Genomic DNA, 23,303 nt, shown 5'->3' with positions numbered 1-23,303 from the left:
ATTTCATTAGCATATTCAATTACGTCATTTTTCATTATATTTCATTTTTATATAAAAAAATTTATTTCATTATATATATATATATATATATATATATATATATATATATATATATATATATATATATATATATATATATAAGTTTTCCAATTGTAAGCAAGCGTGATAAATAAAGTTGAGTTATATTCGTATTTTAATTTGTATGTAGCAAATAAGTCATTTTTTTTAAAAAAAATACTATTAAATTTATTTAATATTAGTATCAATTATTTTTCTCATTTTAATAATTTTCTTGGACATTCATTTAAATTCCAAATTAAACCAATTACGTTATTTATTGAGTTATTTTACTATTATTTGAATACATTCAACGAATTATTAAAAAAATTAATGTAATTAGATTTAAAAAAAAAAAAAAAACCTTCAATGAATTATATATATGAGTAACCCGTGATAAAGTATCTCAATGCTTTGACCGGAGAGTCTTAAAAATGAATTCAAAATTAAATATATTGGCAAATGAAAAAAATAAATATTAAAACCAACATTATTACTTTTAATTTAAATAAAATGAATTGAATTGAAAAGAAAATAATATTTGATCAAATTTTTTAACCCAAAACTTGAATTCAACTCAATTAATCAAGAATTGAGATTCTCTCTTTATTTTTCAAGCTATCTTCTTCTCTGACTCAACACAAATCATATTATATACAATTCCTAGAAAACTTCAACATCAAGTGATAGAGAAGCTACACAAGCCTACCTCAAGTTCCAAATTGCATTTCGATTCCTTTCACCACCAGCTAAAACAAATTTTCATCTTTATGTAACACTCATACAAAATTCTATAAATTTGTATTGCCTTAATATTTATTTTCGTCAACACTAAGAAACATCTAAAACATTAGATTAGTTTATTGACGTAGAGTAGATAACAACATTTCAATGTATAAAACATATATTTTTTCAGTAAGTGGGAGAAATTATGACGCTGAAAGTACGTTGCTTTTAAGTGTTGAATGAATTTAATTAACGTTGACCTTTTCTCACTCAGATAAATTCGAAGACGACAATGCAAATTCTCAAATTCAATTTAATGATGATTAAAAAATTGATACTTTTATAAAGAGAAAAAAAATCCAAAGGACTCCTACGTCAAATTCACGAAGCCAATAAAACAAAAAGAAATTAGACGATGATGCCAAAAGAAGTACCCAAATCCTGATTGGTACGATGACAAGATTTTTTCTTTCACAAGAGAAAGAAACAAGTAAAAACTAAAAATGATACACAAAATGTGTCATATGTGAGAAGATCAAGCAAGAAAAACTTTGAATCCATCATAACTTATTGCACCGTTTTTTTTTTGTTTTTTTATTTACGTCCTAAATTAATTTCTCCTATTAATAAATATTTGTTTTTACATTTTTGAAACATTTATTATTTTCATTAACTGATTATATATCAACATCTTAATGTTTTATAAATAGTTTTTTATTACACGATTTAAGTTAAAGTCTACACAAAAAAAACGTGAGCAATAATCATCGGGATATCACGTTGCTACTTGCTAGTAATATAAAATAACATAAAAATCAAGCCTCTGTTCAACCAAGCTTTGTAACTAATAAAGTCCCTGAAGTATAGACGGTACCTAAAGTATGCAGAAGCCTTTTGTTCGACAAGTCATTTCCTAAAACGAAGGAAAGATATGGAAAATGCTTAGAATATGAAAAATAACGATGCTCAAGCTGAATAATGACATAATGCAACAATGATACTGTCCAATGGGTCGATAAGGGTTCAAATATGATTTTACGAAAATTTTCCAAAATAGAAATTTTTGAGATTAACATGTAGCTGAGAAGCTTATGTTAAGAGGATTCCAGAATGGTAGGCATAATCTAGTTCGGAGTTTCGCAAAAGTTACTTGGCTTACGAACTTCCTAAAACAGCAGAAACGCGGTTTCGCACAATACTTCAGAAAAGCAAAATTCGAAAATAAATTTACTATTATTATTATTTTAATAATTCGCTACAGTAACTTCGAAATAGTAGATTTATTATTTTTTTTCCCGACTTTCCGAGAGAATCAATTACGTAAAAATAATAATTAGCTACTGTGCCCCGAAAATGTGCATATTTAGACAAAATGCTACAGTGGCTTACGGAAAAGGGACAAGATATGTGATAACAATTATTCAATCACTTAATTGTTACAGTAACTCCGAGAATGAGAAAAAGTTAATTTAAACTTTTTTTTAAAAAAAAAATTAACTAAGTAAACTCGGACAACTCCTAGACTTACTCTCGGGTGGCTCCACTCCAAGGAAAATAACCGAGAATTGATGAACTTGTGGGAGGATTTGGGGCTTTGAAACAGCAACTTGCTGCTGCACAAATCAAAGATGAAAGAGAAAGTTTCATAAATCTGCTGCAAGAGGACTCCTACGGGAGCTTCACAAATATATGAAAATGCTGCCAGTAGGTGGGGGGAAGTGGGAACTGCCAGTCCCTAGCTTAGATTCATGGTTCTGTTGCCAGTAGGTAGGTGGGAAGTGGGAACTGCCAGTCCTTCAAATGAAAAGAAGGTGGATTAGCGACGGTTTTACCACATCCGTCGCTAAAATTTTTTAATTCGTAAAAACGGATGGATTAGCGACGGTTTTACGAAAGCCGTCGCTAATATTACGACAGTTGTATAATAACCGTCGCTATATAGCGACGGTATTGTACAAACCGTCGCTGATTTGCGACGGTTACATATAAACCGTCGCTAAATGGCGACCAAATCGTCGCACCTTTCAGAAACCGTCGCTAATGTGCGACGGTGTTGTATACACCGTCGCGGATCAGCGACGGTTTTGTAAAAACCGTCGTAAATATTAGCGACGGATTTAGTAAAACCGTTCTTCCTAAGTTTCGATTCAAGTTTAGTACAAGAATGAAGATCAAGTAGACGAGGATGAATAAGACATGTTTTGGAGTTGGAGATGAAGTTTCGAGATATGGAGATTTCTCACTTACGTTCTTCCTAAATTTCGATTCAAGTTGTATAACGTTTCTGCATATTTTATTTCGTTTTGGAAATTTATCACTGTAAGACAAGATTATTTTGAGTTAATTATGAAATAGACTGGTTTTGGTTTATACTGAACTACGAGGCTTGTTGTTTGGCAATTATGTGATTGTTGAACAACGCCGATGTCGACTAACCCCGGTCTCGGGGCGTGACAACCTTAATATCAAGCAAGTTCATTCTATGCATTTGTATGTTGAATAACCTACAGTTTAACTGAATAATGTCTCGTTGATAATCAATTCAAAATTTTATGTCACTAGATTAATTATGCCACAATTCTTTGTTGATCAAAAATTTCAATTTGAATAATTCCTATTATCGATAAATCATAATTATTCCCAAATTTTTCGAAAAAATATTAATAAAGAAAAATTACCCCAACGAGATCAATTCCTAGTTTATTCATTGTTGTATGCAAATCTCGCTGTGGGCTCGTTTTCTTCGAGTTTTAGGCTATTATTTTGAATCATTCTTCACGTACACATACTGATGTAGGTTTTTTTTTAAAAATATTATAAAAAATAAAAATCATTACAAAAATATTACAAATTGAGAATGTTTACAAATCTATAACAATCCGCAAAATACTGCTGCGGATTCAAACAATTTTTAAAAAAAAAATTAAAAAATAAATAAAAAAAAGAAACGCGCAGTGTAGTGTACACGGATTCTGAGAATCCGTGGGTCACTGCCACGGATTCAGAATCCGTGGCAGTGACCCACGGATTCTCAGAATCCGTGCACACACCCGTGATTTTTGTACACCCGTGATTATTAACCCGTGAACAAAATTTTGAGTATTTATATGCGGGTTGCCTTCCTCGTTTTTGCACCGAAGTCGAGCAAGTCGAAGGAGCAAGTTTCTTCTTTCTTTGGAGTACCGCACCTGTGTTCAGATTTTTCTACTTATTAACGTAAGTTTTCGGTATTAGTTATATCAGTTTTAAATAATAACAATAAGTATAATATTAATTTTATTATTGCAATTATAATACTGTGATTCTGAAATTTTGGAATAATAATTACACTTAATTTAGTTACGATATATTTATGTGATATAATCTTATATATACAATAATTCTATTTAATTTACGTGTTAAAAAATAATTAATAATTGTACTTAATTTAATGACAATAATTATATTTATGTGACATAATTTTATATCTACAATAAGCACACTAATTACAATAATTAAATTTAATTTACGTTAAAATTTATTATAATAATTATATTACGTGATATAATATTAGAATAATCACAATAATTATATTTAAAATAATTACAGTTACGTGAATTTTATTAAGTATTCGACTAATTTTTTACGTGAATTCTTAATCATATGTAAATGTTAATAGTTTATTTGTTATTGTTATTTAATTGTTAATTATTATTAATAATTATTTACGTGAATTAGAATAATAATTATTTACGTGAATTAGAATAATTTTACTTGAATTGTTAATTATTATTATTAATAATTATTTGCGTAGGTTAAAATTTTTAATTTTGGTATATTGTATTTACGTAGGTTAAATTTTTTTTGAAATTTTGTTATATCTAGTGGCAAAAATTATAAATAAGTAGTTGCATTAACTAGCTAAAAATTTACTAAAATTAATAGTAAATTTATAAAAAATGACACTTAATAGTTAATTATTATTAATAATTAACAATTAAGTGAATTAGAATAATTATTATTTTTAATACTTATTTACGTGAGTTTTTTTACGTGAATTAGAATAATTTTACGTGAATTGTTAATTATTATGATTAATAATCACTTACGTAGGTTAAAATTTTTAATTTTGTATATTGTATTTACGTAGGTTAATTTATTTTTGAAATTTTGTTATATCTAGTGGCAAAAATTGTAATTAGTGGCAATAACTAGCTAAAAATTTACTAAAATTAATAATAAATTTATAAAAAATGACACGTATATATTATTTAATAACATGCAGTAAATCTCTTGGATTAGACCTTATTCTTATTAATAATGCATTTATTATAAGTATATTATTACGAATGTATTTATTATAATTAAATGTTACGTATTATGAAGTATTATTGTATTTTAGAAGGAATTATTCAATCTACAGTAATTATTCTTTTTACCCATTTGTCATCAAAAAATATGTTTTATTTTCTCAAGCCTGAAATTTCAACTATTTTTCGTTTAATTTTAAAAATGTAGTTAAATTTTGTTGATTAAAAATATAATATTTGTTAACTAATGCATTTTGTTTTTTTTGCAAGATGGCTGAAAATACGGATAATGTGTTGTATTTGCGGGACAGACACATATCAACTAATATCAACGCTGAAAACATGGATGCAATAATTACGCCACGTCGATCTGACAAATGTCTTTGGAGATTGCTTAATTCTGGGATTCACCTCCGTGTCCGCCTATGTCTTGCACGCATGGGCTTCTATGGTATCATTCAGTGTGGTCCTATTAAATATTATGATAATCATTTGCTTACAGCCATTGTTGAGAGATGGCGTCGTGAGACACACACATTTCACCTTACCGTGGGCGAGGCAACAATCACCCTGCAGGACGTTGCCTTTATTTGGGGGTTGAATATTGATGGCCTTCCCATCACTGGTATAGATACCGCGTACAATAAACATACTTTACAACAGCGATGCGCTACTTGGTTGGGTTTTACGCCTACGTTTTCTCAGATTAAAGGTGCACATCTTTATCTGACCGCTTTGCTAGACCATTGCCTTAATAATATGATTACTGATCAAAGCACTGAAGAGGACGTGGCACAATATTCTCGTTGTGTTGCGTTAATGATCATTGGTGGATGTATGTTTTCGGACTCGGAAGGTGCTGCCGTGAAACTTATGTATTTGCAGTTCCTTGAGGACATAGAATTAGTGAATACGTATAGCTGGAGTTCTGCTGTGTTGGCATATCTTTATAGAGAGTTGTGCGACACATCAATGAGAATGAAGGCCGATGGTTGTGTTCACGTATGTGTTCACGTATTCGCTCAATGTAAACCATGGTTGTACAAGCTGTGCGGGATTCAAACCAAACCATTTTGCTGCACATATAACATGTGAACAAGGAATTCCAAATATTGTGAATTTACCACATGTGCATTCACGCGTAGAAATGTTCACAGCTTGTACGTGATGTTGACGACCCGGTCTTCCTCCTGTCGCGACGGATGCTGTTTTATCCCTTTGGTCAAATCTTACTACTCGATGTTCAATTGACTTCTTTGACCACATATCAAATTTAGAGTATGCATAGTCGGTCCATGGTTGATTTTTTTCCAGCATCTTATCACTGCGAGCTCGCCGTTGAATGAAATAGTTCACGCAACGCTGTAAGCTCATCTCCACTATCGCAGTTATTGGAAGACGTCGCGCCCCTTTCAACACACCATTAATACACTCGGACATGTTCGTCGTCATTATCCCTCGTCGCCATCCACCATCATGAGCTAATGACCATTTTTCTTTTGGAATGTTCGACAAATACGTGAAAGCTGCTGCATTATTTGTCTTAATTGCCTCCATTGTCGCATTAAATTTTGCTACTTGGTGTTGTATCCCTGCTTCCCAACATAAGTCTTTCAAATGAATGTTTTTGAACCTGCTGTTGAAATTAGAGCAAACATGCCTCAAACAGAAACGATGAATACCAAGAGGAGGCTTGAAGTCGGGGAGATCTTGAACTGCACTTGTTATACCCGCATGTCTATCAGATATAAGGCACACACCACTACACCCTCTGGTAACATGTCGTGCAACATTACCGAGGAACCAATGCCAAGACTCATAATTTTCTTCATCAACAAGCGCAAATGCTAGCGGCAAAACCTGGTTATTAGCATCCAATGTTACTGCTATGAGTAGTTTGTGCTTATATTTGGTGTACATATGGGTACCGTCTACACTGATTACGTTGCGACAATGTCGAAAACCATCTATACATGGTCTGAATGCCCAAAACACAAAGTTCAAAACTTTATGTGGATGGTCTAACGGTCGAAGATGCTTCCATTCTACAACAGTTCCTGGATTGTACTTCGACAAAGCTCCCATATATTTAGGAAGCAACGTTACAGAGCTTTCCCATGTGCCATAGACTAACTCCACCGCGCGTTTCAAACTCCGCCATGCCTTAGCATACGATATATCATAACCATATTTTTCTTTAATACTTTCTCGCACATATTTGATTTCGTATGCAGGATCACAACGTACGATTCCCAAAAGTGTATTTGCTATCATGTTTACGTCAAGGTTGTGGTGATCTATACCGACTTCGGTAGACATGCATGTGTGATCACCACAATATTTTGTAATCATGAAGTAGCTTAAACTTTTTTTGAACGATGCTCGAAGTCCCCACCCACAATTGCCACCTTCCGACCAGTTCTTGCATTTGACCTTCCAAATTGTCGGAGAACTTTGGACAACGATATATTCACGTCTCAAAACCCGAACAGAAAAATCCTTCACAGAAGCTATTAACTCACCTTTGCTCTTAAAAACCATTTTTACACCGAGCTCTGGCCTTTCAGGATTGTAAAAGTTTGTTCGTGATGCAGAAGGAATACCAAATGAATCTGGAATTTGTTCTTCATAGACTTCATTGAAAAATTGGGGAATTTCATGTAAATGTTGCTCTGGTGCAATAGGAATGTTCGCTGTCATTGTTGCTCCAGACATTAACACACGCGCCGGTGTCCCTTCATTTGCATTGTCAACATGATGCTCATCTTCTTCGTCACTTGATGTAGCATACAAATCGTCATCGCTATTCATGACATGATGCAAACTGTCCCCAAATATATCATCTTGCTCAGGCATGTGTTCTGTAATTGGGGTTCGAATATTTGCATCCACAGTAGAACTATCAAAATGTCTAACATTTGTGGTATTATCCTCACCAGCCCATGAATTTAAATCCAATTGGCCTGTTCTAGTAGAACCCCATGCGACTTCAACTCCTGATGGACCCGTGATATTATGATCCCAACCCCCTGAAGTAAAATCCCATTCTCGTCTTGTATTCATCCCCCATGCATAGTCTTCTTCAGTGTGAGCTGTGATATGGTGATCCCAAGGACCAGTGGCGATCCCAGAGTATGTATGAGCTGACTGTTCATCGACGTGATACATAGAAGGTCCTGCTTCATTCAAACCTACTGTTCCCAAACCTTGCGTTATTACTGGCATGACTGCATCAAAATCGTAATCACTTACGTTCTGTAACACTGGCGATGAATCAACATACAAGTACATGCAATCTAGTGTCGGCAACTCAAACATAAATTGTAGACTATCATCATCTGTGATATAGACATGCTCTTCAATGTAACGACCCGACGAGCTATAACAATATTTCGTTGACAACTTCATGCAGAATTTTGATGGGTCGATAGACAGCTTGCGATGCACATAATTCACCAATTGAGAAAATGTAGTAGACCGAGAGATTTTAATGGGCCTTGTCGCGGGGATACTATATCCAACCCTACCATCTTCAATAATGACATAGCCACCTACATAAAGTAAGGCTCTCACAGTATCCATGTCTGCACCAAAAACTATGACATAATGTATACAATCATAACAAAATTTAATACAAAATATTGTTATGAGTTATATTAAAAATGTAGATTTTTAAACATGTGTAATTAGAATTTTCAAATATATTAATTTCTTATATTAACAATTTTAACAATTAAGTGTATAAAAAAATTTAAAAAAACATAATAAACAGAAACAAATGAACAATTTACAAGATAAATTTATATTTTTCAAAATTGTTTTACTACATATAAAATTTTTGGTACCTTAAAACTTAATTTAATTACTAAAATAAGACTTAAAAGTAAATAAATTCAAAATATATCATTGAAAAAAAAATATGTTGTTGTTATTATTATTATTATTATTATTATTATTATTATTATTATTATTATTATTATTATTATTATTAATTTACTATATACATGTACTGTCGAGACGTGCAACTTTGAAATAATTATAAAAAGTCACTAGTAACAAAATTATATAAAATAGTATAATACAAACGAAAATAATAATAATTACATTAATACAACATAAATAATACAATTAAAATATAAGATATTATTTAAAATACCTTTTCAAATGTCGTTGTACGGAATTTGTAATTAAATCAGCTACCGGAGTTTAATATCTGCAATAAATTAAAAAAATTATCAGATACAATTTACATACAACAATTCAATATAGAAAGAAAAGAAAAAACAGATATTCGACTTAGAATCGGCGCAATTCTCCCAAATTCTGATACTCAGCACAATTCTCCCAAATCAAATTATGAATTGGTGAAACTCGGCGCAATTCTCAAAAATTCTGATAATCAACAGAAACTATAAAATCAAATTAGGAATTTCAATAATAACACGAACGACGCAATTTATAAAGGGAGAATAATCACGGATTCTTTATAACTAACAAAAAATAACACTGAGTGAAAAAAAAAAAATAGCTCCGCAAGAAGAATGCCGAACAAGTGCTGAAGGACTGGTGAATTCGCCAAATACTCGGTGCAATTTTATTACATATTTTTAAAAATTGTTTTGTATATAAACACACAAATTTTAAGTAAGTTATATCAAAATATATAATTGGATAAAAATATTTTAATTACAATTATCAATTTCTTATATTACTTTGCACTAACATAAACATATTTATAATATTATATAAATTATATTAGAATGACCAAAGATATAGAGTAACTAAACACAATTTCATATATAAATTTTTAAAAATTTATTTAAAAAATGTAACAAAATAATTTATAATTTCAATACTATTAAGTACAATAATATTAACTCATTCTTATATTAAATTAAATAAATTAATTATATTAAAAATACTAACATTCAAATATTTCAAAAATCACAATATCATATTTATTATTTTTTAAAAATTCCAACTATTTTTTAATATCGCTTTTAATATTATAAATATAATATTTCACTAAATTATACTTAATAATATAATGTTAGTGAACAAAATTATAATTAAAATAATATAATATAAATAATACAAACAAAATATTAAAAAAAAGTACTTAAATTACCTTCTCGTACGTAATTATACGGAACTTGTAATAACATCAACAGACGGTGCTAATATCTGAAAATAATGACAAGTATTATAAAAAAAACTAAACAAAAGAAAATATTATTCTTAATACATAATTATAATATTAACAACGAAATTAAACATATATCTTCAAATAAAAAAGATGATAAAATCAACAAATAATATTAATACAAGATGGAAATGAAAAAAATAGATTTTGCGCATAAGAATCGGATGCAGAAATAAATTGCGAAAATGAATCTTACGAACAAATAATTTCGGTATATTTCTCGCAACACGAAGAACTAATATTTTCGGTATATTAAACAATGGAATGAGAATACACGAAGAGAAGCCTTTCTATTTAAAGGGGTGGGTACACGCAGTGTACACGGATTCTGAGAATCCGTGGGTCACTGCCACGGATTCTGAATCCGTGGCAGTGACCCACGGATTCTCAGAATCCGTGTACACTACGCGTTTCTTTTTTTTTTATTTTTTAATTTTTTTTTAAAATTGTTTGAATCCGCAGCAGTATTTTGCGGATTGTTATAGATTTGTAAACATTCTCAATTTGTAATATTTTTGTAATGATTTTTATTTTTTATAATATTTTTTAAAAAAAACCTACTGATGTATTCATTAAATTGCCTGGCCTTGTGTGATTTTTCCATCAAAGATACTGTCAAATACAAATTTAATACATCAAATTGCCTGGCCTTGTGTGATTTTTCCATCAAAAGGATACTTTCAAATACAAATTTGTATGCATCTGTCTTGTTCTATTGATTGTTCACATTTACTCAAAAGTTTTAAAAAACAAGATTCCTATATAGAATTTTTTATATTAAATATATTATTTAACCCCAAATAGGAAAATATATACATTTGGTTCGGCGGTTGAGTCTCTCAATAATTTTGACTAAACTCAGTTCGATTCTCATGCCCTACATTTTTATTAAAATTTTCAGCAATAGGGAGGGTGTGTAATCTCTCTATTTGGTTATTAACCGAACCGAACAGTTATATAATCGATTTTATTTCCGAATAACTGAACCGACCGAAATATTCGTAGAAATCGAATTAATTATACCGGTTATTTCGGTTATTGATCGAAATAACCGATATCTTTTAAAAAAGTACGAATTTTAACAAAAAAGTAAAAAAGAAAACAATGCAGAGCTCATAAATAACAAGAAACATTGAACAAAATATATCAATAACAAATAAAATATTGAAGATAAAATCATTGGATCAATAGATATATAAGGATAACTGATATAAGGATCAAGGAAACAACTACAGCCATTTTAGCCCCACAAGACAATTCAATAAAATGATTTCTGAAGCACTAGCTACAATTTCTGTATCAACCGAGTATTAAGCTAAAAACATTTTTTTAAGAAAGCAAATGTCCGATTCAATCTGTATCCAAACAATAACGACAATGGGTTTTGTAGTCAAGAGCCAAGAAATTAACTTGCAAATAAAAAATAACACAATATAACTCCAATCAAATTCAAACAATACAAAACATGATACAACAAAACTTAAAAGATACAGACTTGAAGATATTACAATCACCAAAACTTAAACATGACCATCTTTAAGGAACTATAGTCTCTCATCCTCAAATCTTGACAGTCAAAGCAGATGAACAACACATAACATAGCCTGCCAACAGTAAACGATCGTCAATCTTTGTTTCTATTTTTGTTCACAAGTCATAGCACTTCAAATATTAAACTAATTAATACACAAAACAAACCTTCACACTTTGGAGGAATCTTCAAGCTTGGTGTACAATATTCTTCCAATCATAATAAAAATACATGACAAAATATATCATTGATAATTCTCATTAACGTAATTCATTTATGATTATCCACCGGTTTTGTTGAGGAAGACGAGTCCCACCTAAGTTTTGCTATCTCTAAAAAAGAAATTATGATATACGAGTAAAATAAATTAGAATTTATAGCAATAAAGAAAATCTAACTATAACATTTTTATAAGAAAACTTACGATCTTCTAGGTTTTCCATATCCTCCAAAGTCTCTTCAACATTGATTGGAATTGGGCATGAACGAAGCCAATCTTGTGTGCAAATAAGACTTTCCACTATCTTAGGAGTCAATGAACTCCAAAAACAATCAAGTACTCGGCCACCTGTACTAAAAGTAGATTCTGAAGCAACAATTGATACTTGAATAGCAACACATCACGAGCAACTTCAGAAAGTATGAGAAATCTATGACAATTTTGCTTCCACCATTCCAAAATATTCAGAATACTACTCAACCATCTCATTCAGATATTTTTCCAATTCTAAAATATTATCATCACCAAAACTCTGTGCCTTTTGTTTTTTGTACTTCACAAGAATTGATTGTCTTTTTAAATCCGTTTGACTTGCACTATTTTGTTCAGCGTCTATTACTTGTTGAACAGATAACACTTTTGTTTTGCAACTTTGAGGCTCCATCTTCTCTTTGTAATTTTTATACAAATAAAGCAAAGTTTCTTTTACTGCCTTTCCTATTCTTACACCCATTTAATCTCCATTTCTATCAACATTAATTCAACAAAATCCAATTCGTGTCTTGGATCAAACACCACCGCAACATAGAGCAAATTATTCATTTTCTCGGGATCTCCCCAGTAGTACTTGTCAAATTTTCTTGCCACTCCCTCGATATTGTGTGCATGAAACTAATCTCATGTGCAAAAGTATTGGATGTGACATACAATGAACCTGAAAATTTCAAAGTTAGTTCATAAAATATTTGCAATAAAGCAGCAAAAGTCCCAACTGTCACGCCCCGAGACCGGGGTTAGTCGACACCGGCGTTATCTCGCAATCACATAATTGCAAAACAACTAGCCTCGTAGTACAGCGTATACCAAACCAGTTTATTATTATAAATTTCCCAAAAGTTCAACGTCTTTACAACTCAGGAAGAAATAGAAACATGCGGAAGGGTAACTACGAAATACTGAAATCATAAGACTGAATAATCATTCGGTCACGAATTAGACTGCTTCTTCACCATCCCCAAAAGCATTCTTGCTCCTCCTCCTCAATTCGATTCTCATTCTTATCTGGGTGGGAAAGTAAGGGGTGAGTATTTTGGGGAAAATACTCAGTAAATGGGGGCCAATCGTGCATGAAAAATATCGAGGTTATACATATAAACGAATTATCACAATTTCAATATTTAGCATGTCGAATCAGATAAAAAAACGGATACAACACTGAAATCATCTCATTTTCGATGGTTTTTAACTGATCAGTCCCCTATATGTTACTCCTCTAAGGGGCGAGGCCAAAGGAACGGTTATTATAACCCACCGCATCAGGGCCTAAACAAATATTTCAAAGTTCCGAATTTCCTTTACCATTTCTAAGTCGAATCATTACAGTGCTTAACAAATACTCAACATGCTTTCAATAAACGAAAATTCCAAGAAGGGTTACATACGAAGCAGAACGAATATATCATGCCGATATAATTTTCAGAGTCATAGCTATTTTCGAAATATAATATGCCAATTGAAATAGTAGCAAAAACCACTTACCGTATTCTGACTGCTCAAGGAACGTAAACGTGAACGGTGAGATTGCGGCGGAGTTACTAGAGGGCGAAGAGCTTCGAGAATACAGTGCTGCTAGAGAGGATTTCGAGAATTTGGATGTGCAATTTCGAATGAGGAGCCCTCTTTTATATAGGCACGAATAACCTTCTACAAGGTAAGCTCAAGTCGCTCCACGAATGACGCTGCGTTGATGGCTCCACGAATGACGCTGATGGCTTGATCAATGGTTGATTGCACTAACTTCTCCTGGATGAATGTGGTCACTTTTTGGTTCAAGGTGCTCACTCGAGATTTATGCTGAAATGGAGTGATTTCGGCTGAATGAGTTCCTCCACAATTGGTGCACTTCCATAGTGCATGGTCTTCACATTCTCCCCTCCTTAATGTAAGTTTCGTCCTCGAAACTTGGATCATCTTGTCCTTCGAAAAGGTAAGGGTAATGGTTTCTCATTTTCTCTTCGAGTTCCCAAGTGGCTTCTCTTTCGGTGTGATTGGACCATTGTACTTTGATGTGTGGAATCGTTCGTCGTCTTAGCACTTGGTCCTTGGCATCCACAATTCTGATCGGGACTTCCTTATAAGTAAGGCCTTCATTCAAGTCTCCCTCGATTAAGAGTGGTTCAGATTCGAGGATGTGGCTTGGATCCGAAACATATCTTCTTAGTTGTGACACATGGAAAACATTATGGATTCTAGACATACTCGGTGGGAGTGCCAATCTGTATGCAAGTGTCCCCACTTTCCCTAGAATTTCAAAAGGTCCAACATATCTAGGGTTCAGTTTCCCGGGTTTGTTGAATCGAATCACACCTTTCATTGGTGATACTTTCAAGTATGCTTTATCTCCCGCTATGAATTCCACTGGTCTTCTTTTCAAATCAGCCCAACTTTTCTGTCGGTCTTGTGCCACTTTAAGTCTCTCCTTGATTCTAGCGATTTTATCCACTGTTTCTTGGATCAATTCGGGTCCAGTGATGGCCTTTTCTCTTACTTCATCCCAATATAGTGGTGACCGACATTTTCGCCCATACAAAGCTTCATACGGCGCCATTCCGATGCTGCTGTGAAAACTGTTATTGTAAGCAAACTCAATCAAAGGTAAATGTTCACTCCAATTACCGCTAAAGTCTAGAGCACATGCTCTCAGCATGTCTTCTAAGGTTTGGATTGTCCTCTCTGTTTGACCATCGGTCTGAGGGTGGTAGGCCGTACTGAGGGTGACCTTAGTTCCCATGGCTTGTTGAAAACTCTTCCAAAAACGAGATACAAACCTCGGGTCTCTGTCTGACAATATGCTGACTGGAACTCCATGTAATCGTACGATATTATTCATGTACAACATGGCTAGCTTGTCCAAATTATAGTTCATGCGGACTGGTAAGAAATGCGCAGATTTTGTGAGTCTATCTACGATTACCCAGATGCCATCATGGCTTTGTCTAGACTTTGGTAACCCAACCACAAAGTCCATGGAGATATGTTCCCATTTCCATTCTGGAATTTCTAGAGGTTGAAGAAGTCCTCCAGGCCTTTGGTGCTCTGCTTTGACCTGTTGGCACACAAGACATTTGGAAACAAATATCGCAACATCCTTTTTGATTCCACTCTACCAGAAATTCTTCTTTAAGTCTCTGTACATCTTGGTACTGCCAGGAAGGACTGAAAATTTCGACTTATGTGCTTCTGACATTACTTCTTTTCGAAGGTTATCTACGTCTGGTACGCACAATCGTCCTTTCATCCAAAGGACTCCTTTGTCGTCGATCTGAGTATCTTGAGACTTTGCTTCCTTAGCTTGTTCCTTAAGTTTTACTAGAACTGGGTCTCGATCCTGGTTCAACTTGACGATTTCTCGCAGACATGGTTGAGCGGAGAGTGCAGCTAAGGTAACCTTACTCATATTCCTCCAACTCAAAGCATCAGCTACTTTGTTTGCCTTACCTGGATGGTAGCTTATAGTCAAGTCATAATCCTTCAATAGCTCAATCCATCGCCTTTGTTTCATATTTAATTCTTTTTGGGTAAACAAGTATTTGAGGCTCTGGTGGTCCGTGAAGATTTCGCACTTGGAGCCATAGAGGTAATGTCTCCATATCTTCAAAGCAAAGACGACTGCTGCCAGTTCGAGGTCGTGAGTGGGATAATTTCGTTCATGGGGCTTCAACTGCCTTGATGCATAGGCAATCACTCTTCCTTCTTGCATGAGTACACATCCCAACCCTTCCTTCGATGCGTCACTGTAGATGGTGAAATCCTTATCTTCAGTGGGCAAGACTAACACTGGTGTAGACGCGAGCTTCTCTTTCAATGTCCGAAAACTTTTCTCGCAGTTGTCATCCCAAATGAATTTAGAATTCTTTTGAGTAAGCCTTGTTAATGGTACGGCTATGGAAGAGAATCCTTCAACGAATTTCCTGTAATAGCCTGCCAATCCAAGAAAGCTTCTAATGTCTGTGGCGTTTCTCGGTTTCGGCCAATCTAGAATTGACTCCACTTTCTTTGGATCCACTGATACTCCTGCTTCCGATATCACATGCCCTAAAAAAGATACACTGTTTAGCCAGAATTCGTATTTCTTGAACTTGGCATAGAGTTCTTTCTCCCTTAAGGTTTGTAGAGTGAGGCGGAGATGCTCTTCGTGATCTTCCTTGCTAGGAGAGTAGACAAGGATGTCATCAATGAATACCACTATGAACCGATCCAGGAACGGCTTGAATACTCTGTTCATTAGGTCCATAAAGGCTGCTGGTGCGTTTGTCAGACCAAAAGGCATCACCGTGAATTCGTAGTGTCCATACCTTGTCCGAAAGGCCGTCTTTGGGATGTCTTCAGCCCTGACCTTCAATTGGTGGTAGCCCGTCCTCAAATCCAATTTGGAAAACACTGTGGCTCCCTTAAGCTGATCAAACAGGTCATCTATCCTTGGAAGAGGGTACTTGTTCTTGATAGTGATCTTATTCAATTCCCTATAGTCAATGCACAGTCTCATGCTCCCATCTTTCTTCTTGACAAAAAGTACTGGAGCTCCCCATGGAGACGCACTTGGTCGAATCTGCTTTTTGTCTAGCAATTCTTGAAGTTGCTCCTTTAGCTCCTTAAGTTCAGCTGGTGCCATTCTGTACGGTGCCTTGGAGATGGGTGCCGCTCCGGGCACTAAATTGATTTCGAACTCAATTTCACGATCCGGGACTGTCCCTGGTAGTTCCTCTGGAAAGACGTCTGAGAATTCTTGCACGATAGGGATATCCTCTAGTTTAAGTTCAATCTCCTCTTTCACTACGTTAACCATTGCTAGATAGATATCTGCTCCAGATTTCACGGCTTTCCATGCTTGGGATGCGGAAAGAAGTGACTTCCGTTCCTTGGATTTGCCATGATACACGACTTCTTTTTGGCTCGGGGTTCGGAGCCTAACACTCTTTCCCTTGCAATCTACCATCGCATTATTTCTTGCTAACCAATCAATTCCTAAGATGATGTCAAACTCCACCATGTTTAGTTGTATCAATTCTGCTTGGAATAGTTGCTCATCGATACAAATTTTACACTTTCGGTGCACTCTATGTGTTTCGACTGTCTTACTAGTAGGAGTCGCTACTCTAAATGGTTCAACTAGTAATTCAGGCGTAAGCCCTAGTTTCTTAGTGAACCTCTTAGATATAAATGAATGAGTGGCACCACTATCAAATAACACGTAAGCTGGTATTTCATTGACAAAAATGGTACCTGCCACGACATCGTTTGCACCATCTGCTTCTTCTTGGGTTAGTGCAAACACACGAGCGTTGGGCTTATTCTCCCTAGGCTTGTTGGGGTTAGCATCAGCATTAGGCTTGGTACTTCTCTTCAATGGCTCGGGGCAATTTGCAATTCGATGCCCTAATTTCCCACAATTGAAACATGCTCCCGTCTGTCGGTGACATTCTCCAGAATGACGATTATTACATTTGGGGCACATCTTTGGTTCTTGGTAAGTTGGGTGGGACGAAGCACCTTTGAAGGGTCCACTGGACTGATTTGGTCTCTTGAATGGTGGCTTCCCCTGAGATGATTGTCCAGTAAGAGGTCGCTTATTCTTGTTCTCGTCCTCCCGACGCTTGATGTCGGTCTCAGCTCTTATTGCTGCTCCCATTAAATCAGCAAAGCTCGTAGGTTGATAAACTGCTAAGGATGACTGAATACGGCTGCTCAATCCCTTTTTGTATCTGTGCATTTTCAGAACTCCATCTGCCATGATTGTCGGGGCATAAGTTCCAAGGTCATTGAATCGGGAGGTGTAATCTACCACTGACATGTCTGGAGTTTGCGAGAAGTTCTCAAACTCGCTCAATTTTTGTAGTCTGACTTCTGCTGGGAAATATTGTTTGAGAAAGACACCTCTGAATTGTTGCCAGGTGATCGCTCCGGCGGCTGTCAGGGTAGGTGAGACTGTTTCCCACCACTTGCTCGCCTTATCTTCAAGGAATGGTGTTATTACCTCTACTTTGAGTGCCTCGGGTATCTCTAATAATCGCAGCTGGGTTTCCACACTTTTCAACCAGTTCTGGCTACTTTCAGGGTCGGCGTCTCCCTTGAACACTGGGCAACGGTTCTTACGAAGGGACTCATAATGATACTTGATTCCATTCTGTGCCGGTGGTGGTTGAGGCTGCTGATTACCGTTACCATTGGGGTTTCCCAAGCCCTGGATAGTTGTTGCCACTATGGTGGCTATAGCCATCAAATCTGCTTGGCTCAGGCCCACTCTGGGAGGTGGTGGCGGTGGATTTCCGTCAGGATTCGGATTCTCATTATTGTCATTGTGGTTGTTGGCGTACCGTGGGTTGCGATTGGCTCGTGGAGGTCTTCCGGCCATTTCCCACAAGCGTACAAGTTTCTAAGATATTTGTTGCACAAATTGATAGAATGCATTGAATAATTTGCGCGAAAATAAATTGGCGCCAACAAGTAATCGAAATAACAACTTTTATTGATTTCTCAATTAAACATAAACAACTGAATGGGAATTTATTGGAATGGAAAATGGCAACAACGGAAATAAACTAAAAATGGTTCACTAAAATATTCTAATCTGATATCTCTCCATTCCCCACAGCTACGTCAGGTGGGGCTTCTTCCTCCTCGGAATCCTCCTCCGGCATCTCCGGGTCTAAAAACTCTGCCAGCTGCATCTGCAGACTTTGATTCTCCGATTCTAATTCAGCAATCTGCTCACTATGAGTCAGAATCTTCCCTATTGCGTTGTCCAACTCATTCTTTGCACGCGCGCAGTTTGCTTGATCCTTCTGGATGAGTGCCTTCTCCCTTGCCTTCCTTTCGTCTATCTCCTTTGATAGCCTTTGGTTATTTTCTGACAATTGCATGACCACCTTCCAGGACTCTTCCATTCTCTCCTTGTCTCTTACCCGTGCGTGACGAGCTTCAGCCAATTCTACGGTACGTCGGTCTAATTCATCCATAGCTTGTTTGGTTTGGCCCCTCGTCAGTTGTAATGATTTTCGTAGTTCGCCGTTATCTTCATTAACGAGTTGGAACATCTCATATACCTGATCGATCCTCTTTTCTGCTGCCAATAGCTTGGTAGTCAGATCCTCCACTTGCTTCCTCCTCTCCAGATTGATAGCTCTCAGTCTCCTAACCGTCCTATCGTGGCGTGCTGGAGCCAAATCATCTAAACGTATAAGAGACTGGGCGCGCGGGCGAGGTCGGGGACTGTCTAGCTGGAACGTCTCGCTATGAGTAATCGAAGCTACACTCTTACGGGCAGTTAAACGTGTGCGAGCCATTTCCTGGAAAAAAAGAGAAATGCTCAGAATATCAAAAATAGGCCAAAATAAAATATCAGAGTCGTATAGAGTCAAATAAAGGAAAAATAAATAAAATTTTTCGAAAATTTCCAAAAATGGAAAGTTTCGAGATGGACATATGGATTCGAAACATATGTCGAGAGGATTCCAGAACAGTTGACGGAATCGAATTCGGAATTTCCTACGAAAATTTATAGGAGTTACGAAACTTTCCTAAAACGGCAAAATCGAGGTTTCGGAGGCCTAAACGAAGGAATTTCGCGATTTTTCGGTGGAGCTCCCTATTAGGGTGGGGAGTCTTGATCGTTGGGCCGTTTCGGAGGGGATAGCATTGGCCGATTTATAAAATTCCACCGAAGAATTTTTGAACATTTTCCTTCCCCAACCGGATTATGAACCTGGCTGCTCTGATACCACTTAAATGTCACGCCCCGAGACCGGGGTTAGTCGACACCGGCGTTATCTCGCAATCACATAATTGCAAAACAACTAGCCTCGTAGTACAGCGTATACCAAACCAGTTTATTATTATAAATTTCCCAAAAGTTCAACGTCTTTACAACTCAGGAAGAAATAGAAACATGCGGAAGCGTAACTACGAAATACTGAAATCATAAGACTGAATAATCATTCGGTCACGAATTAGACTGCTTCTTCACCATCCCCAAAAGCATTCTTGCTCCTCCTCCTCAATTTGATTCTCATTCTTATCTGGGTGGGAAAGTAAAGGGTGAGTATTTTGGAGAAAATACTCAGTAAATGGGGGCCAATCGTGCATGAAAAATATCGAGGTTATACATATAAACGAATTATCACAATTTCAATATTTAGCATGTCGAATCAGATAAAAAAACGGATACAGCTAGGGGTGTTCAAACTTCGGATAAAACCGAGAAAACCGAAAATCCAAATCGAAAAAACCGAACACCGAACCGAACCGAAAATCGAATTGTGTAATTCGGATACAAATGTTAAAACCGAAGTTTATTTGGTTCGATTTTGGATTATATATGTCAAAAACCGAAAAACCGAAAAACCGAAATTTCATTAAATTAATAATATTTTTTATATTTTTATTTATATTATATATTTTGATATGATATCTAGTGAATGAAAAACCATTTTGAACAATTTCTAGTTGATTGTTGTTTGTTTAATAAATTTAGATCTTATATTTAAATATTTTACTAAGAAAACGTATAGAAAATTAACATATTATATTTTAAAATATATTTATATTATTAATTTAAATAATTATACCAAAACCGAATTAATCCGACCGAAATAACCGAACCGTTTTGGTAGAAAACCGAACCAAACCGAAGAAAAATGGTTCGGATATCGGATTATATATTTCTAAAACCGAAAACCGAAAAAACCGGAATAAAAAACAGAAAACCGAACCGAACCGACCGATGAACACCCCTAGATACAGCACTGAAATCATCTCATTTTCGATGGTTTTTAACTGATCTGTCCCCTATATGTTACTCCTCTAAGGGGCGAGGCCAAAGGAACGGTTATTATAACCCACCGCATCAGGGCCTAAACAAAGATTTCAAAGTTCGGAATTTCCTTTACCATTTCTAAGTCGAATCATTACAGTGCTTAACAAATACTCAACATGCTTTCAATAAACGAAAATTCCAAGAAGGGTTACATACGAAGCAGAACGAATATATCATGCCGATATAATTTTCAGAGTCATAGCTATTTTCGAAATATAATATGCCAATTGAAATAGTAGCAAAAACCACTTACCGTATTCTGACTGCTCAAGGAACGTAAACGTGAACGGTGAGATTGCGGCGGAGTTACTAGAGGGCGAAGAGCTTCAAGAATACAGTGCTGCTAGAGAGGATTTCGAGAATTTGGATGTGCAATTTCGAATGAGGAGCCCTCCTTTATATAGGCACGAATAACCTTCTACAAGGTAAGCTCAAGTCGATCCACGAATGACGCTGCGTTGATGGCTCCACGAATGACGCTGATGGCTTGATCAATGGTTGATTGCACTAACCTCTCCCGGATGAATGTGGCCACTTTTTGGTTCAAGGTGCTCACTCGAGATTTATGCTGAAATGGAGTGATTTCGGCTGAATGAGTCCTCCATAATTGGTGCACTTCCATAGTGCATGGTCTTCACACCAACATTTTTCCAATCGGCAATAGTCGGCTTCCCATCGATAGTTCTCATTTCTTTATTAGGTTTATCATCTGCATCGAATACCACTTCTCCATCATCATTCACAACACCAACTCATTTTGTGAGTTGAAGATCCAATTTAAACATAGATCTTGTTCATCAAATCTTTTTAAAGCCTTTTCAAATTAATACTCTTTTTTCGTAAAGTCCAATTTTATCAATAAAATGAGCTGTCAGACACATATAATTGATCTTTTGAATCGATGTCCATGTATCTGTGGTCAAACAAATTCTCTGTGATGAATTTTTCAAGAAGCTTTTTTAAAATCTCTCTCAACTTCATATAAATAAACAATATCACATGCAACTATCTATTTTGAAGGGATTCTAAACTTTGGACATGTTATATAGCCATAAATAGTTTAAATCCATCCCTTTCTACAAATTGGAAAGGGAGTTCTTCAACCACAATCATTTAGCCAAAACTTTCCTACATACTTCTCGATCAAGTTTCCAAGTAGTTAAACATGCCTCACCATCTTATGTTTTTTCTACACGAATTCATATGAGCCCTCAAACTCGCAGTTCCATTTTTATATGGATCACAATAAAATTCCTTTCCGCAATACTTGCATTTAGCTTTAGTTTCATTTTCAGAATTGGAAAATTTTGTGAAAGGCTGCCATACCTCACTTCTTGGTTTCATTGCTTTTCGTTTGGTTTCCTTCACTTTAGAATTTGCACATATTTATGTTCCATTTGAAGGTTGTGGAATGGAACAACTATCGTCAATATCCATAATGGATATGTCTTCATTCCTTGACATATAAAAGTAAATCATACAATTTTCATAAAAATGCATATGAAAAATATTTCTTGTGAATAATTCAAAATTTAAAATAAAACAGATATAGGAAAACTATATATATCATTTATCAAATTTCAAATAAATTATCAAAAACAGAAATTGAATCATTGTACTATAGCTTAGTTGCTAACTTCAGCTTATAAATACACTATTTCAAACTAATCTCCCTTAAAGTTTTTCCCATGTCTCTCGTGAAATTGGCAACATCTAGGTAATTGAAAATAGCTCTTTCACCAACTAAAGAAAATAAATAACGCTCCATTCAGATCTTCACTGATTATACATAAGCCCACAACTACTAATATAAAATGAAAAAAATCACATATCTTCACCTTTATTTAGAACCTTTTGTAAAATATAATAAAAATATTCATCCATCGTCACAATTAAATAACTTTTACATAATAATACATAAATTTTTATGAATATCAGAAAATAATAAATATTTTCTAAATAGTCCAAAAGCTATTGAAAGGAAAATCGGTTAGCATATCATTCATGCGCAAGATTTTCACCTGACGGTTCCGAAAACAATCAGATGTCGGTTGTCTACTCTGGAAACAATCAGAGGGAGAGTATGGAAGGAAGCCCAGAAATATTTTAACTATTAATTAGGATTTAATTAGTCTTCTGCTATATTTTGTGTATATTCGATGTAAACAATTATATTTAATTTCAAT

The 23,303-nt window shown here is 35.0% G+C and overlaps 2 long non-coding RNA genes across 2 annotated transcripts; both read right to left on the bottom strand.

The window, feature by feature from the left end:
• Positions 1-8,484: 8,484 nt before the first annotated feature.
• Positions 8,485-10,568, bottom strand: LOC140818285 (uncharacterized). The gene is made up of 4 exons (XR_012114939.1): positions 10,201-10,568; positions 9,369-9,464; positions 9,229-9,285; positions 8,485-8,656 (listed from the first exon to the last, which is right to left on the bottom strand). It is a non-coding gene; the product is annotated as an uncharacterized lncRNA (long non-coding RNA).
• Positions 10,569-11,699: 1,131 nt separating this feature from the next.
• Positions 11,700-22,905, bottom strand: LOC140818644 (uncharacterized). Its single transcript, XR_012115026.1, has 4 exons — positions 22,444-22,905; positions 12,231-12,374; positions 11,974-12,138; positions 11,700-11,879 (listed from the first exon to the last, which is right to left on the bottom strand). It is a non-coding gene; the product is annotated as an uncharacterized lncRNA (long non-coding RNA).
• Between the last annotated feature and the right edge of the window lie 398 nt (positions 22,906-23,303).

This window comes from Primulina eburnea, chromosome 17 (assembly GCF_022965805.1).
Source record: "Primulina eburnea isolate SZY01 chromosome 17, ASM2296580v1, whole genome shotgun sequence".
NCBI lineage: Eukaryota > Viridiplantae > Streptophyta > Magnoliopsida > Lamiales > Gesneriaceae > Primulina > Primulina eburnea.
The sequence above is the reverse complement of the archived record's forward strand: the minus strand, read 5'-3'. Positions and strand labels throughout refer to the sequence as shown.